A 12,958-nucleotide genomic window follows, 5' to 3' on the forward strand; every position below is an offset into this window, starting at 1 on the left:
TGGGAATGAGTGGGGGTCTGACTCGTCACAGTTAGGAGGCCCCCGTCCTCCTTCCTGACTCCGGGAGGAATAGAGGCTGATCCCAGAGCAGCCGTGGGCACTGACAGGCCTCCTCCCAGGCTGATGCCAGTGGCCTTGTGTCTACAGGGAACATGCTTTGAGCCCCACTTGTCACACTGAAGTTACAGGTTTCTGTCATGTAGTTTCCCTCATTAGTTTAGGGAATATTTACTGAGCATCTGTGATATGTCAGGCAGTGGCCTGGCCCTTGGACTCCACAGAGAATAGGACAGACATTGGCTTTGCATTAATAGAGTTCACCTTGTAACAGGGACACGGGCACTGAGAGAAAATCACGGAACTAAGGAATTAATTATAATTGAGAAAAGGACTATTAAGGGAAAGTGTCTGGGCGGGTAATGGTGATCACAGAAAGCACTTAGCTGAGAGGTGACTGTTAGCCATGGGCCAAGGCGTATAAAGGCCTTGTGAATTCTGGTCTGTCTTCATCTTTTAATTTGGCCTTTGCCTCCAAGAATTAATGTTTTTCTCTCTCCAGTTCCTGGTAAATATTCCACCAGAGGGTGTCTCACCTGAACCATCCTCCCTTCTTCGGCCCAAGGTCTGACCAAGGGAAGTGAAAGTCTGCCAGGTTTGCCAGGAGCTGTAGTTTCATTATCTGATAGGAAATGGAATAACAACAATTCCTTGCATTCATTCATGTCACAAACTCAGTTGCTTTGATAGTCATCAAATCATTTGGGTTTTATGTAAATTGTCAAGTTATGTATTTCTAGGCATTTGCTCATGTCATTGGACATTTCAATTTTTTTTGTGTGTTTTTGACATTTCAAATTTAATGGCATAAAGTCATATTTTTAATGTCTTTGGGATCTGTGCTGATTTCCCAGTTTTTTATTCCTGATACTGGTAACCTGTGCCTTCTCTCCTTTTCGCCTTGGAGAATATTGCAAAAGTTTTCTCAATTTCAGCGATTTTCTCAAAGGGGCCAAGATTGTTTGTCTCTGCTGACCCACTCTCATGTTTCTTTTTAAATTAATGTCCGTTGTGACTCCTCAGATTAAGAACCCAATGTAGTGTCCATGAAGATGCAGGTTTGATCCCTGGCCTCCCTCTGTGGGTTAAGGATCAGGCATTGCTGCAAGCCGCAGTGTAGGTTACAGATGTGGTTTGGATGTGGTGTTGCCGTGGCTCTGGTATAGGCTGGCAGCTGCAGTTCTGATTCGACCCCTATTTCCATAGGCTTCAGATGCAGCACTAAAAAGAAATAATTAACTAATTAATTAATGTCAGCTCTCACATGTATATATATGCAATAGGTTAACAGATTTAAGTAAGACAATCAGAATTTTATTTTATTTTATTTTTTCCTTTTTTTGGCCACCCCAAAGCACATGGAGTTCTCAGGCCAGGGATCCTTAACCCAGTGTACCAGGCCAATGGAACTTGCATCCCAAAGCTCCAGAGGAATCAGAAAAGCAGGTTTGGAGGCCACTTGGCCCAGGACAATGCCCAAACTATAGGCCCCAGGCAGCTTTGGTCAGGATCTTCTGCCCCATTGCTAGGCGGAGAAACCACACATATCCCACTCTGCCAAAGCTGGCCTGGAGTCCAGAAGCTTTTTCACTGCCACTACTACCACCCATCCTCACTCGAGACAATCAATGTCATGTGCCCTCTGCTTTGTGGTGCTGCTTACAAACCTGTGTCTTGAGTGTCTTGCATCTAATTAGGGAAACCTAAGTCCCATGTCGGTATCATTCCTGCAAGGGATCCCAGGGAAATAAGCTCTCTGGACTTGGAAGGGCAGGAAACTTCCAAAATACAGTATAACAACGGCATTTGAAATGTGCTGGGCAATCAGAACATGAACTGTGTCCATCACAAGAGTTTCCAATGGGACATTCCTGTGGAGGTGTCCAGTGGGAACTTGAACATTGGATCCTGGAATTCAGGAGTGAGGTCCTGCCTAGAGTCAGAGATTTGAGAGGCATCTGCTTATAGAAGGGAAGTAAAACCATGAATGTGGATAGGAGGGGGTGTGGACAGTCAGAGGAAGGAGCCAGCATGGACCCTGGGGAACAGCCCCATTTACAGGCCACCTGAAGTAGCTTAAAAAGGATGAGGAGTGGCCAGAAAGATGATGTCTTAGAAATTTGGAAGGTTGAGAGTATTAGGAGAATATAATTAAAGATAAATCCTGGAACTCCGGCCAGGGTACAGTGGGTTAAGGATCTGACTACAGCAGCTTGGGTCACTGCAGAGGCGTGGGTTGAGTCCCCAGCCTGGAACAGTGGGTTGAAGGATCGAGCATTGCCACAACTGTACTACAGATTTAATATCTTGCCTGGGGACTTCCACATGCCACAGGTGCAGCCATAAAACTTCTCAAAAATTAAAAATATAAACAAAAAAAATCCAATAATTCCACTTCGGATCTGAACCCAAAGGAAGTGAACATAGAACTATGAGGAGACATATGCACTCCCGCATTATTGCAGCATTATTTATGATAGCTAAGATATGGAAGCAACCTAAAAGCCCATGAGTGAATTCATGGGTAAAAAGGGTGTGGTCTGGAGTTCCCGTCGTGGCGCAGTGGTTAACAAATCCGACTAGGAACCAGGAGGTTGCAGGTTCGGTCCCTGTGCTTGCTCAGTGGGTTAACGATCCGGCGTTGCCGTGAGCTGTGGTGTAGGTTGCAGACGCGGCTCGGATCCCGCATTGTTGTGGCTCTGGCGTAGGCCAGTAGCTACAGCTCCGATTCGACCCCTAGCCTGGGAACCTCCATATGCCGCGGGAGCGGCCCAAAGAAATAGCAAAAAGACAAAAAAAAAAAAAAAAGGGTGTGGTCTATATATACAAAGGAATATCATTCAGCCATGAGAAAGGAGGACATCCTGCCATTTATGACAACATCGATGGAGCTTGAACACATTATGCTAGGTGGGGTAAGTCAAACTGAGAAAGACACGTACTGTATGATATTACTCATATGTTACATCGTTAAAAAGTCAAAGTCATGAAAACAGTAAAATGGTGATTACCAGGGAATAGGGTTGGGGGGATAAGATAGATGTTGTTTAAAGGTACCAACTTGCAGTGAGTAGTAAATAAGTCACAGAGCTCTGACACACAGTATAATGAATACAGATAACAGCATTGTATCGTAATCATCAAACTTGCTGAGACACTAGAACTTAATTATTCCTACCACTTAAAAGAAAATTATGTAATGGGGAGTTCCCGTCGTGGCGCAGCAGTTAGCGAATCCGACTGGGAACCATGAGGTGGCGGGTTCGATCCCTGCCCCTGCTCAGTGGGTTAACGATCTGGCGTTGCCGTGAGCTGTGGTGTAGGTTGCAGACGCGGCTCGGATCCCGAGTTGCTGTGGCTCTGGCGTAGGCCAGCGGCTACAGCTCTGATTAGACCCCTAGCCTGGGAATCTCCATATGCCAGGGGAGTGGCCCAAAGAAATAGCAAAAAAGACAAAAAAAAAAAAAAAATACGAAATAAATAATAACTTAAAAAAAAAAGAAAATTATGTAATGGGATACTGGTAGGAAATATTACTACAATGGCAATCATAAAACAATATATAAATATATCAAATTAACATTTATACACCTTAAACAGTGTTATATGTCAAATACATTCAATTTTAAAAGAAAAGCAAAGGTTCTTCTCATTGCAGAAATCCTCTTCACACCAGTAGACGAGGGGGGAAAAAGTTTTATTATTTATTTTCATTTCATTTTATTTTATTGCTTTTTAGGGCCGCACCCATGGCATATGGAGGTTCCCAGGCTAGGGGTCTAGTTTGAGCTGTAGCTGCCAGCCTACACTATAGCCATAGCAATGCAGGATCCAAGCCATATCTACGACCTACACCACAGCTCATGGCGACGCCAGATCCTTAACCCACTGAGCAAGACCAGGGATCAAACCCACAACCTTATGGTTCCTAGTCAGATTCATTTCCTCTGAGCCACAGCATGAACTCCAAAAAAAGTTTTATTATTGAATAAGCATTAAACCAATATGTGATGTGCACCACAGGCAGTCTGCTAAGAAATTGTGAGGACAGAAGCAAAGCGCACTCACTTATATAGTCAGGCAGATACAACCCACTACATGTATTTCCTCAAGATAAACAAAAACTAGTCCTCAAGTAATAGGACTTGACAGAACCATTTGTCACATATCCTAACTTCACCTGGTAACTGGAGTGACCACCTACGTTAGTTAATTTGCTTTATCAAAAGGAAAAGTAAAATTCTCATGTCTTCATGACTAGAGGTAGTTTTGCAACCTGGAGCGAGGTGTCCACCTCAGTTCAGCTCCTACCCTCCCCCAGAAACTGAGAGACACAGGCACCATCTTCCTTGTTAATTACATTTCAAAGTGATGCTCCCAGGTCCTTGAGAAAGTCATCCCTGGATTGTGAAGATACACCTCAAAGGGACAGAGAAAGAATTTACAATGATAAGGTTTCTAAAGAAAATTCTCTGAAAGAAAGAGGAATCTCTCCCCTTTTGCACCAGGAAAATTAATTTTTTCTTCTTTTTCAATTTGTATTTACCCTCACAGGGGTTATTCCAGGAAAGAAGAGGTGTGTCATGTCAGATGCTGCAAAACTAGCCTTTTATTGCACCTGGCAGGTTTAGCAATAAAAGAGGATGTTGTTGATCTTGGTAAAAGCAATGTTAGAGGAGACGGAAGGAGAGCATGGAGGAGGGGTTGAACTGTGAAAAAATAGAAGAAAAAAAAAAGTCCAGATAATCGAAGACCCTTGACTGATAAGGGAAGACACAGTAAAAGGAATGAAGGACCAAGGAAGTGACTTGTTTTCAAGGAAAGGCTTTAGAAGATGTGTGTTTGTGGGAGTGGGGGATAGAGCTGATGCAGAGGGGAAATCGATGTCTGGCAGGGCACAGGCTGCCTCACCCACTGTCACCCTGAGAAGCACATCTCTGGGCATGAACACCCACTTGGGGAAAATGACTACTTTATTCAAGTCTGCAGTGCAAGTAATAAAATCAGGGCTTAAGGTCAGTGTTGGGGCTTAGCCTGGTCAGAGTCACGAACCATTGTGCGACAATGTTTATGGTCAGAATGTGGGCTTGGAATGAGGTCAGAGTTAAGAATTAGTTTGGTTCTGGGATCAGATCAGAGATCAATGTCCAGAGGAGAGAGGCTGATCTTTAGGTACTATGAACCTGAACTTAGTATTCTGTCTCTACTTTTTTTTTCTCCTCCATTCTGTAGCTAATTTCTTTTGCTTCTGTTTTGTTTTGTTTTGTTTCAATTTTATTTCGCTTATTTATTTATTGTCTTTTCAGGACCACACCCTCGGCATATGGAGGTTCCCAGGCTAGGGGTCTAATCAGAGCTGTAGCCACCGGCCTATGCCAGAGCCACAACAACAAGGATACAAGCCAAGTCTGCTACCTACACCACAGCTCACAGCAACGCCAGATCCTTACCCACTGAGTGAGGCCAGGGATCGAACCCGCCACCTCATGGTTCCTAGTCGGATTCGTTTCTGCTGCGCCATGATGGGAACTCCTATTTTATTTTATTTTTTATAATGATTTTTATTTTTTCCATTATAGCTGGTTTACAGTGTTCTGTCAGTTTTCCACTGTACCGCAAGGTGACCCAGTTAGACCTTTCTCTCTCTCCCTCGTCCTCTCTTTCCTCCTTGCTGTTTCTTAATCCCATCTCTCCCCCTCCACCTTTACCTTTGCAACTCAAATTAGCAGAATTTAAACATTTTTAAAAGTTGATTCTTTGTCGATTGAAATTGACTTTAGACCCAACATGAATAATTTAGAAACTAATCAAGCATTAGCTGGTTCAAAGCTCTACAAATAAACAAGCCAAATTGAAATTCCAATGCTTTTTTCTCCTAAAGTAGCCCACAGTTGATTTTTTGCAAGGGATAAGTGAATATTCTTTTTGAGACTGGAACAGCACAAGCTTTATTCAATGGCCAAAGAATGGAGAAGCAGGAACCCAGTTCCCGAATCAGCTTCTCCACAATTGATTTTTAAAACTTTGCATCCTGTTTTCACAAATACAATTGGGCAAAACCCTTAACTTCTTGTAAGAGGAAATCTGACTTGGCTAATCCTCAACTGGTTCTGAAGTAAAATTATGTGTTGATAAATGCAGGCATATTTTAATATTAAACAGTAGGAATAGTAAACAATAGACCACAATAGACTATAGGAAGTAGCCATAAGTTATAAAACAGAACAAGGAGTTCCTGTCCAGCAGAATTCCTTGGCTCAGTGGAAACGAATCTGACTAGCATCCATGAGGACATAGGTTCAATCCCTGGCTTCCCGCAGTAGGTTAAGGATCCAGCATTGCCATGCGCTGTGGTGTAGGTCAGCAGCTACAGCTCCGATTTGACCCCTAGCCTGGGAACCTCCATATGCCGTGGGAGCGGCCATTTAAGTAAATAAATAAAATAAAACAGAACAAACCATTTAAACCTCAAAAGAATTATGCTAGAGGAGTTATTGCTGTGGCGCTGTGGTCAAAGACTTGGAAGGAATAAAAATATCGAATGAAGACAGGGAGGATATGTGTATGGTCCTCTGGGGAAGGGTACAGAGTGTTAAGATGTTCACATCCCACACAGATGCCCACCAGAAAGCGTGCCCTGAACAGGAGGCTCTTGGTACCTGCGCATAGTGTCAGGCAGATTCTTTCCCATCAGTGTCTGCTCACCAGGTCCATGTGCCAAGTGGCCATGTGGATGGTGGAGGTTCCACACAGTGACACCAATAGGTGTCAACTCTCTGTAAGGCAACCTGGCTGTTTGGGGTTTTTTTCCCTTTTTTTTTTTTTTTTCCTTTTTTGGCGGCCCTGTGGCATATGGAGTTCCTGGGCAAGGGATCAGATCCAAGCTGCAGTTGCAGCCAATGCCAGAGCTGTGGCAATGCCAGATCCTTAACCCACTGCCCTGGGCTGGGAAAAGAACCTGCTGCTCCAGAGACACCGCTGATCCTGTGGTGCCACATCAGGAACTCTGGCAACCTGGCTGTTGACTCTACTCAGTGCCCAAACCAACAGTGGCAGAGCCGATTCTAAGCTTGCTACGGCATCTTTCTACAGCAGGATTTCCCAGGACCTACCCCACCCTGGAGAGGTCTTAGATTTCTCCTCATAGGGATAAACACACACTGTCAGTTCAATTTACCTTCCTTATACTCACTGCTTCAGTCAACACTGCCATTTGGGGACTTAGAAGATGTCTCTTCTATTGCTACAGTACTCCATAACATATTGCTTCCAACGAGGGGACATATTTTAAGGCAAAGGAAGATATGGTGATGGCCACAACGCCTTATGAGGGCACCGGGAAAGAGACCGTACCCTGCCAACCAACAGGAGATGCTATACGTCTTGAGCCAGTGGCCAGACTATGGTGTCACCTCCCCCACAGCCAGAAAGCAGAGGTCCATGAAACAGGGGGAGGATAAAAGAGTGCCCCCTCCCACTAGTACACATAACAACCCACTTAAAGTATTTTTGCTTCTGGTCTCTGCGACCTTGGGCTTGGTGTGGGTAAGGAACCTGATCCTAGCTCTAATCAACTGGAAGCCATGACTATCCCTTTGCCATTTTGTGCTCCTTGTGCTGCTGAAACAATGGGCAGAGAAGACCACTCTGCTGCTTGCCAGAGGAAAACTGACCACCAGAGGGAGGCTGGGTTGCTGGTCAAGGAGGACCGTGTTTGGAAGCCAGTCAGGGGATGTGTTGGGGGGTAGTATTTCCTTGGCCAGTGGCTCTGTTCAGCAGAAAGTGGCCAGTAGTAAGGACAAGACCATCAAACACTTTCCCTAAGAATAAAGATTTGCATCACAATTGTCCAGAGGAAGCGTTGGCAGCTAAGGGCATATAAAACAGGTGGCAGAAGGCAGCTCTGATCACCACTAGCTACACAGCCAGGACCTTTGCAGCTCTGTTTTATGGTTTTTCTTTCCTCGTTCTTCCTGTCACTGATACTTAAAGAACTGGTTATCTAGCCCTGCGGGTGTATAACCCATTGTCAGTAGCACACCATGTTTCTGTGCTTAAGGAAGGGATGGGAATTCTGTGTCTTCTATGTTGAGGACTCTGATTTTCGCCTGGACAAAGGGAAGGGGTGGAATGTGCTGGACACGTTGTTTCTTTTTCCAGATTCTCTTTCTCCACCCACTCCCCGGTGCCCACTCTGCACGGTGGGGACTGTCAGTGGGACCTCCTGCCTCCCAGCTGCGTTCAGTCAATGGGGACCCCCAACAGGAAACCAGAGGGAGGACACTGAGTGAGGCTGGGGTGTTAATTCCTCAGCTTCCTCCCTGTTTTGTCACTGGGCAGGATAAATTTTTCAGCCTGAAGTTGGAGTTCTTGTCAAGGAGCCCTCTCCAGATAAAGTTCTCTTTCTGTCTCTGTCTTGCAACCTCTCCACGTTCCAATAAAATGGTAACAGAAACCCAGTGGTATCAGCACCAGGAAAGTACTCTAACCCTTGTGTCTCCACAACATTCACACACTTTTGTCAATTCTCTCTCTCTCTTTGGCCACCCAAGTGGCAGGGGACTGAATCCATGCCACAGCAGTGACACCAGATCTTTAACCCACTGAGTCACCAGGGAACTCCAACAATTATCTCATTTTTCATCTAAGTTACTCGGGTGAAATGAGCTGGGGCCCTGACTGCTGGGTAGAATCCTTCACCTTCACCTCCCAGGTCATGGTGATGGGCAAATACCTTTGGGGACAGCACCCTGAAGGCTCTGCTACCCCTGGAGCTGGAATGAAGACGTGCACTAGACCAGTGAAGTATGGGCTTGGGATGGTGACTCTCTCTCTGGTTTCTTTTCCTCCCTCGAGCCAGATCTCTGGGTGTCCTGCCCTCCACGTCACATGGAGAAATCCTGTCATTGCGGAACAAGACTGTGTCTTTAACGTCAGAGACATATGACCACTCCCCAAAACTTTCTTCTCCTACAAGGTGGGTTTAGCTGCTCCTCATGTAGTTAGTTATGTCCTCTCATAACTGGGATTCTGACCTAGACAGAAAGGCCAGGGAAAATGTTCCTGAAGAGGGGCATCGAATGGAGACTGATCCCGAGTTAACCGAGAGCTCACAAAGGGGTAGAAATGAGCACTTTTGGGGCGCTGGGGTGCAGAGAAACAGAGTGTGAGGTGCTGCCACATTTCCTGACCCTGTCACTCAAGCTCCTGTTCCCCTTTGCAGGGCTCAGTTTCCCACTCCGTGAGGTGGGTTAATAATACCATCTCTGAGGGATGAGCCACTGGGTGGAAGGGCTGTGCATCATGGGCAGCACAGGGCAGAGGGAGAAATGCCAGCCAAGTGTAATATGTGTTGATAAAGGAGGATATTCTGGAAATGGTTCAGGGACAGTGTGTGCAAGGAAATAGATACGTCTCATTGGCAGGGACTAGGATATTCACATGGCCTCAGTGGTTCACCCCGCAGATTACTCATTAAGTAGCCCAAAATGCAACAAACTGACATGGGATTTCAAACCAGGTGCATTGGAAAAGATGCAACATCACCCATGTAGAATGTTTTTAAAAACAACTAAAATGACTCATCCTGCAGAAACAGCCAAACCCAGGTTGTAGCAATCCAGAGTGAAGGTACTTGTTTCTCACACCATTCAGGTAATCTCAGGGGGAAGAAAGTATGTGTGTTGTATGCAGGAGGCCCCACTCAAGTGCTAAAGGGTTTGCTTTGTCCTCTACAGGTAAATGTCTGCAGCATGTTCTGGCATGACCCAGGCTTCTCGTACCTGCCAAACTCCTTGGTCAGTCAAGAAGGAGAAAGCAGAGTCAGCCAAACTGTGGGCCCAGGGGCCTAAAACTAATTCTAGCTCAGCCACAACCTGAATCATAGGCCTTGGCAAGCTCCTTTCCCTCTTGGTTTCTGGATCCTCTTCTATAAGTGGTGCAAGGAAGAGTTACAGTTGTTGCTCCTAATAGGGAAAGAGAAGAGAAGAAAAAGAAAAAAAAAAGAAAAAAGAGTTCTCATAGTGGCTCAGCAGAAACGACTCTGACTAGCATCCATGAAGACACATGTTCAATCCCTGGTCTCGCTCAGTGGATTAAGGATCTAGCGTTGTCGTGAGTTGTGGTATAGGTTGCAGATGCGGCTCGGGTCCCGCGTTCCTGTGGCTGTGGTATAGGCTGGCAGCTGTAGCTCCAATTCCATCCCTAGCTTGGGAGCTTCCATATGCCATGGGTGTGTCCCTAAAAAGACCAAAAAAAAAAAAAAAAAAAAAAACAGAGAGAGACAGAAGAGAAAAAAAGCACAGCCCTGGCAGCACTGCAGGTAGTTGTCTTTGGGCTCTTAGCACAAGGCTCCATCATTGTTAGTATTTCTCTTCTTGCTGGTTGCTGGTATTCATAGAAATTAGCTGACAGCCATGTATGGTATAGTGGTTAAGAGCTGGCCCCTGGAATCAAATCTGTCTCCAGTGCTGGAGTGGATGTGCTGTCTCGTCCAGATGCCCTTGGTGTGGGCTGGCAGCATCTCACGGCTGCCCCTTCCCTGGAGAATTGCTGTTGCCCAATGGGAACCCTTCACCAGGGAGACCACACATACTACCCTCAGTTCAAGGGCAGACCTTGGCCAGGGGCTGCCTGAAATGGGGATGCAAAAGGAGGTGGTTTAATTTCAGATTCAACCCTGTGGGACAATGTCTGAGATCCACCTAAATTGCATTTCCAGCCAAGGCACCTCTTTCCTTAGTCTTTCTGTCACCCCCAAGCTGCTTCCCTTGCACCTTTTCTCTAAATGACCTTGGAGCCACAAGTGGAAGATGGCAGAGGCACTCCTGCTTCTTAACCACTCAGGCTCAGAAGTGACACCAGTAATTTTGGCCCACATTCCATTGGTGGAGATTAGTCATGGGGTCCACTTAGAGGCAAGGGGGTGCCTGGGAAATGTAGTTCCTAGCTAGACAGTCACCCCTTAGCAACATCTCTTTACCCTAAAGGGACCAGGATCTTTGGTGGGCTCTTATCTCTGCCACATTGTGTGACCTTGGGCAAGTTATTTAACTCCTTCCATGCTCAGTTTCTTTAACTACAAAATTGAGATATTAATAGAATCTCCCATATAGTTTGGGTCATGATTCAATGAGTTGACATATATAAAGGTCTTGGACTAGGATTGGAGCAGAGTATAGCTCATAATATTAACTATTGTTATCTTCTGTTGAAAACATACTTTAGGTTATATGCAGATATTCATCCTTACCACAACCCATGCGGTGTGGATAATCAGATGATCATCACACTACTTCACAGAAGAGGATGATGCAGTTTAGAGAGTTTGGAGAGGGGAAGTGAATGACCCAAGGCTACACAATCAGGGAGCAACAGAATCCAGTCCTGTAGCAGAGTTTTACACATTGGGGACTGTCAGGCTAAACAGTCCCACGCTCAGCCTTGGTATTTGCCACTTGAAATATGTAGGCCCCCCCAGGAAGGTTGCCTTAATATCCTGACTTTTCCCCACCTGGCTGGGTCCCTGCCAGCCTTTCCTTTCTCATCTTCTTTCTCTCCCTCTTACCCACTGCAGTCTAGCCACCTGCTTTCTTTCCCACCTTCATTTAAGCCAAGCTTGATCCCACCTCAGGGCCTTTGTACCTGCGCCTCCCTCTGCCTGGAATGCTCTTCCTGCCTGTCTATCCACAGCAAGCTCTTTTCATTCTGCTCTCAGCTCAAATGTCACCTCCTGAGGAAGGCCCTTCCTGAACCCAGCTCAGTCACTTACTTTCACATCACCTGGTTTTCACTCTCTGCCCAGCACTCAGCCCCATTTGTGTGTGTGTGTGTGTGTGTGTGTGTGTGCGCGTGCATGCGTGTGGGTGTGCACGTGCTCATGTATTGTTTAGTATCTGTCTCTCACCCCAGACCATGAGCTCAACAAAAGTGGTGGCCTCATTCTTGTTGGTCTTCCTGCTTCCCTGGCAATTAGGACAGTGCTGGGCACAAAGTCCAGCCTGATAAATATTTGTTGACTAAAACCAGTTAGTTGACTATTTATGTACCGATGGCCTCTTTGCTCACACTTCCTTCTCCTCTCCCTCCAGGGGCATTGCTTCAGGCCACACACAACTCCAGAGAGCGCCATTCACACAGTAGCGATGTGACTCACTGGGATGGGGGCAATGTCTGGTGCACAACCTTTGCAGATGTAGTGATGGCTCTGTTACCATCCTTCCTCCTTCCCTCCTTCCTTCCATAAATATTTATTGAGCCCCGACTCTATGCCAGGTTAGTTGTAGAGACACAGTGGGAAGTGAGAGGAACATGCTTTTGCCCGCGGAACAAATTTTAAACTTTCAAACACAAAGAAAAATAAAATGTATAAAGATATGGAAGTAAACATACAATTGCAAGTTTCATATTCATTTCTGTTTCTCCTGCACTATTCTCCATACTCCTTTCTCTCTTCCCCCTCTTTCTCATGCACCCACATCTAGCCTCTGCAGTCACCAACAAACACCCCCAATTCTTCCCTGTGTCTCTTCTACCCAGTGTGCTAGAGCTGGTTTGTTCAGGTTTACAAAAGCCAATTGTTAAATGTTTAGGGATTTTATGAGCTAGTTGTTAAATGAATGGTAGCTTAGAATCAGACATTTACACCAAAGAAATAGGCCGATGTTACAAGACAGGGTTTGTTGATGCTGTTTTTTCGGAAAAGCTGGTTTTCTAGCACACCACTGTTCCATCTGTTCCTGGCGAAGGCACTTTGCTTTGATGAAGAATATTCTAATTCTTGAATAGATATTCAGCCTCCACCACCACCACCCCCTCCCCCTGCCACACCTTAGTTCCCTCCTGGGTAGCGGGGAGGAAGCAGAGATTCTAGGACCTGTTTTGCTCTCTGGCAGGAGAGAGA

The sequence above is a fragment of the Sus scrofa genome, chromosome 6 (assembly GCF_000003025.6).
Source record: "Sus scrofa isolate TJ Tabasco breed Duroc chromosome 6, Sscrofa11.1, whole genome shotgun sequence".
NCBI lineage: Eukaryota > Metazoa > Chordata > Mammalia > Artiodactyla > Suidae > Sus > Sus scrofa.